We start from the raw sequence: 6,000 nt of genomic DNA on the forward strand, positions 1-6,000 counted from the left end.
GTGACGTTGATGTAGTGGTACGTATTCGCTATCCGATCATGAACCGTCCCATTATCTCCAGATCAAGTTATGAAAGTTCTGGTCTTACGTGTTTTCATGTGTTTCCTTTGTCCTACCCTAAAAATACCCAAGTGGTAGTACCACTCCCAAGAGCGATACTACCTCTTAGCTGAGGTAGTACCACCCTGGTCAACGGTAGTATTGCTCTCCTCGGGTGCTCGACACTTTTCGTGTCGGACTGAGAGGTTTCTGGAGCGGTAGTTCTGGGCGGTAGTATTTCTCAGAGAGAGGTACTACCTCTTATTACTACCGCGCCAGTTCCCCTAGGTTTTCTTGGGATCGACTCTCGATGGATCTAGAGTGGATATAGGAGGCGGTACTACCCCTTATGGATGGTAGTACCGCTCCTAGTAGCGGTAGTACCGCCCCAGCAGTATTACCTCCCTTTGCCTCCCTGTTGATCTGCTACTCCTCAGCTACAACGGTAGTACAAGGAGCGGTGCTATCTCTAATGGGTGGTAGTACCGCTCCCAGTAATGGGCGGTAGTACCGCTCCCTCTAATGGGCGGTACTACCTCTTTGAGCTCGTGTTTGCCCCCTCATACGTCTCCAACGTATCTATAATTTTGATGGTTTCATGCTATTATCTTGTCAAACTTTGGATGTTTTGCATGCCTTTTATATATTTTTTGGGACTAACTTATTAACTCAGTGCCAAGTGCCAGTTCCTATTTTTTCCATGTTTTTGACCCCTTTTAGTGGAGATTTTGAAACGGAGTCCAAACGGAAGAAAATCCCTGAAAAGATTTTTTTCCGGAACGGAAGAAGAATGGGAAGCTTGGGAGCCAAGGCCGGGGAGCCTGAGGGGCCCCACAAGCCCCCACCCCGCAACCAGGGGGTAGGCCGCGCCACCCAGGCTTGTGGGCCCCCTGAGCGCCCCCTGACCTAGGGTTGCACCTATAAATTCCCTAAAAATCCCCAAAAAATCAGGAGATCATCGAAATCACTTTTCCGCCGCCGCAAGCTTCTGTCTCCGCAAGATCCCATATGGGGCACGTTCTGGTGCCCTACCGGAGGGGGATTCGGACACGGAGGGCTTCTCCATCAACACCATGACATCTCCGATGATGCGTGAGTAGTTCAACATAGACCTACGGGACCATAGCTAGTAAGTAGATGGCTTCTTCTCTCTCTTGGATCTTCAATACAAAGTTCTCCATGATCTTCATGGAGATCTATCCGATGTAATCTTCTTTTTCTTTCGCCTTTTCGTTCGCCCTTTTTCTCGCCTGCTCTTTGTTTGCTCGTGTGCTTGCTTGCTTGCTGAAGTCACCATGAACGAAAACACCAAACTTTGTGACTTCTCGAATACTAATAATAATGATTTTATTAGTACTCCGATTGCTCCCGCCACTAGTGCGGAATCATACGGAATCAATGCCGCTTTGCTGAATCTTGTTATGAAAGAGCAATTCTCTGGCCTTCCTAGTGAAGATGCCGCATCCCATCTCAATACCTTCATTGAGCTTTGCGACATGCAAAAGAAGAAAGATGTGGATAATGATGTGATTAAATTGAAGCTTTTTTCCTTTCTCGTTGCGAGATCGCGCAAAAACTTGGTTTTTTTCTTTGCCCAAAAATAGTATCGATTCTTGGGATAAGTGCAAAGATGCTTATATATACAAGTATTTTCCGCCGGCTAAGTCCATCTCTCTCCGTAATGATATCATGAATTTCAAGCAACTTGATCATGAACATGTTGCACAAGCTTGGGAGAGAATGAAATTAATGATTAGGAATTGCCCCGCTCATGGCTTGAGCCTTTGGATGATTATTCAAATCTTTTACGCTGGCTTGAATTTCTCTTCTAGAAATATCTTGGACTCCGCCTCAGGTGGAACGTTCATGGAAATCATGTTAGGAGAAGCCACAAAGCTCTTAGACAACATCATGGCGAAATACTCTCAGTGGCACACTGAAATGTCACCTACTAGTAAGAAGGTACACGCTATAGAGGAAATTAACTCGTTGAGTGCTAAGATAGACGAGTTAATGAATTTGGTTGCTAGTAGAAGTGCTCCTTTGGATCCTAATGATATGCCTTTGTCTTCTTTGATTGAGAGTAGCAACGCTAGCTTGGACGTTAATTTTGTTGGTAGGAATAACTTTGGCAACAACAATGGTTTTAGAGGAAACTATGTTCCTAGGCCTTTTCCTAGTAACTCCTCTAATAACTTTGGCAACTCCTACAACAATACCCATGGAAATTACAATAGATTACCCTCTAATCTAGAGAGTAATATCAAAGAGTTCATCCACTCTCAAAAGATTTTCAATGCGTCCATAGAGGAAAAGCTACTCAAAATTGACGATTTAGCTAAGAGTGTTGATAGAATGTCTAGTGATGTTGATGCTTTGAAAGTTAGATGTGCCCTCCCAAAATCAACATGGATGAAACTTTGAAAGCTATGCATGTTTCCATGATTGAGAGCCAAGAAAGAACCGCCAAAATTCGTGCTAGACATGAATGGCTTAAAAAGGCGTGTTCTTGTGATGAGAATCACGAAGATCTTAAAGTGCTTGCTGTGACTCCCATTGATTCTTTGTTTTCTTGCGACAAACCTAATGATTATGGGGCTGGATATGAATCCACTTTGGTTGAAAAGCGCCCCAATGATTCAGAGTCCATCTATCTTGATGCTAAAAGCATTGAAAGTGGTGTAGAAGATATTAAAGCTTTGAGTAGTAATGAAATTACTACCATTGATTTCAAGTAATTCAATTATGATAGTTGCTCCTTGATTGAATGCATTTCCTTGATGCAATCCATGTTAAACTTTCCACATGCTTATAGCCAAAACAAGGCCTTTACCGATCATATCGTCGAAGCTATGATAAAATCTCTTGAAGAGAAACTTGAATTGGAAGTCTCTATCCCTAGAAAGCTTCATGATGAGTGGGAACCTACCATCAAAATCAAAATCAAAAACTATGAATGCAATGCTTTGTGTGATTTGGGTGCTAGTGTTTCTGCAATTCCAAAGTCTTTATGTGATGTTCTGGGTTTTAATGAGATTGCAGAGTGTTCTCTTAATTTGCATCTTGCTGATTCTACTGTCAAGAAACCCATGGGAAGGATCAATGATGTTCTTATGCTTGCAAATAACAACTATGTACCAGTGGATTTCATTGTGCTTGACATTGATTGCAATCCTGCTTGCCCTATTATTCTTGGTAGACCTTTCCTAAGGACTATCGGTGCTATCATCGATATGAAGGAAGGGAATATTAGATTTCAATTTCCTTTAAGGGAGGGCATGGAACACTTTCCTAGAAAGAAAATAATATTGCCTTATGAATACATGATGAGGGCCACTTATGGTTTGAGCAACAAAGACGAAGATACATGATTCTATCGCTTTTATGCCTAGCTAAGGGCGTTAAACAATAGCGCTTGTTGGGAGGCAACCAAATGAATTTATCTTTTTTCTTCCTGTTTTGTTGCGTACACACCATCACAATTCTGTTGTGATTGTGTTTTTTGTGTTCCTTTTTGTGTTTGAGCCAAGCAAAACCTTTATGACTAGTCTTGGTAATGGTTGTTTGATCCTGCTGGAAAAAGACAGAAACTCTTCTCTCACGAGATGATTTTTCATTTCTATTCAGAAAGAGCTTTTGAGTTTTGCCCAGGCCATCGTAATTTTTCAGATTTTTTGAGGTACCAGAACTATACGAAGTATACAGATTGCTACAGACTGGTCTGTTTTTGACAGATTCTGTTTTTGTTGAGTTGGTTTCTTGTTTTGATGAAACTATGGTTAGTATCGGGGGATACTAGCCATGGAAAAGTGAGAATACAGTAGCTAATCAGCAATATAGATGGAATCCAAATTTGCTACAGTACCAAAAGAAGTGGTAGTTTGTTTTCTTGTACTAACATTATCATGAGTTTCTGTTTTAGTTTTGTGTTGTGAAGTTTTCAAGTTTTGGGTGATGTTCTCATGGACGATGAGATAAGGAGTGGAAAGAGCTCAAGCTTCGGGATGCCCAAGGCATCCCAAGCCAAATTCAAGGACACCAAAAAGCCTAAGCTTGGGGATGCCCCGGCAAGGCATCCCCTCTTTCGTCTTCAATCCATCGGTAACATTACATTTAGCTGTATTTTTATTCACCACATGATATGTGTTTTGCTTGGAGCGTCTTGTATCACAGGAGTCTTTTCCTTTTGTTGTGTCACAATCATCCTTGTTGCACACGTTTTTTGAGAGAGAGAGACATGCACACATCGTGATTTTGCTAGAATGCTCATAGTGCTTCACTTATATCTTTTGAGCTAGATACTTTTGCTCTATGTGCTTCACTCATATCTTTTAGAGCACGGCGGTGCGTGATTTGGTAATATGCTATGAAAGTACTCCCAAAAATGATAGATACCCAAAGAGGATGCAAAAACCTCCATCTTCATGTGCATTGAGTAGAAAGATAAGTTTTGATTCCTCTCAAATAGTTTTGAGACGTGGATTTGGTAATATTAAGAGCTATGTTAGTGGGGTGTTGTGAATCTAGAGATACTTGTGTTGAAGTTAGTGATTCCCGTAGCATGCACGTATGGTGAAATGCTATGTTAGGAAGGCGAAACATAATTGATCTATTGATTGTCATCCTTTGTGTTGAGGTCGGGATCTGCTACTCCGACAACAGACCTTCCCTGGCAACGGCGCCAGGAATCCTTCTGTCACGGGCTACGCCTATAGGGACTTCCTTGGCAAATATGCAAATGATTTCCCCGCGGCCTTGGAGCCTTGCCTTGGTGTTCCCTTGAAGAGGAAAGGGTGATGTAGCACAGCGGCGGTAAGTATTTCCCTCAGTTTGAGAACCAAGGTATCAATCCAGTGGGAGAATCGTGTCGAGTCACAAGTACCTGCACAAACACAAAGAGCTTGCACCCAACGCTATGAAGGGGTTGTCAATCCATTATGGATTGTTTGCAAAGTGAGAACTGAAAGCAAAAAGTAAAAAAACCAAAGTAAAAGCGAAAGTGGAGATGATAGTTGTGAATAGACCCGGGGCCGTAGTGTTCACTAGTGGCTTCTCTCATGAAAGCAAGTAGACGGTGGGTGAACGAATTACTGTCGAGCAATTGATCGAACCGCGCAAAGTCGTGACGTCATCTATGGCAATGATTATATCTATAGGCATCACGTCCAAAATAAGTAGACTAATACTTTTTGCATCTACTACTATTACTCCACACGTAGACCGCTATCCAACATGCATCTAGTGTATTAAGTTCATAAGAACAGAGTAACGCCTTAAGGAAGATGACATGATGTAGATGGACAATCTCATATCTACGATAAAAGCCCATCTTGTTACCCTTGATGGCAACAACATGATGCGTGCCTTGCTGCCCCTTCTGTCACTGGGAAAGGTCACCACACGGTATGAACCAAAAACCAAGCACTTCTCCCATTGCAAGAATCATAGATCTAGTTGGCCAAACAAAACCCAAGACTCGGAGATACTTACAAGGATATCAAATCATGCATATAAGAAATCAGCAAAGACTCAAATATAATTCATAGATAATCTGATCACAAATCCACAATTCATCGGATCTCGACAAACACACCGCCAAAGAGGATCACATCGGATAGATCTCCATGAAGATCATGGAGAACTTTGTATTGAAGATCCAAGAGAGAGAAGAAGCCATCTAGCTACTAACTACGGACCCGTAGGTCTGAAGTGGACTACTCACGAGTCATTGGAGAGGCGATGATGTTGATTTAGAAGCCCTCCAACTCCAAAGTCCCCTCCGGCAGGGCACCGGGAAGGGTCTCTAGATGAGATCTCGCGGAAACGGAAGCTTGCGGCGACAGAATAGTGTTTTCGTGGATGCCCTGATTTTTTCTGGATTTTAGGGAATATATAGGCGAAAGAGCTAGGGCAGGGGAGCGCCACGAAGGCCACAAGCCTGGTAGCCGCCGCCCCCCTGGT

This window comes from Hordeum vulgare, chromosome 7H, assembly GCF_904849725.1.
Source record: "Hordeum vulgare subsp. vulgare chromosome 7H, MorexV3_pseudomolecules_assembly, whole genome shotgun sequence".
NCBI classification, from domain to species: Eukaryota; Viridiplantae; Streptophyta; class Magnoliopsida; order Poales; family Poaceae; genus Hordeum; species Hordeum vulgare.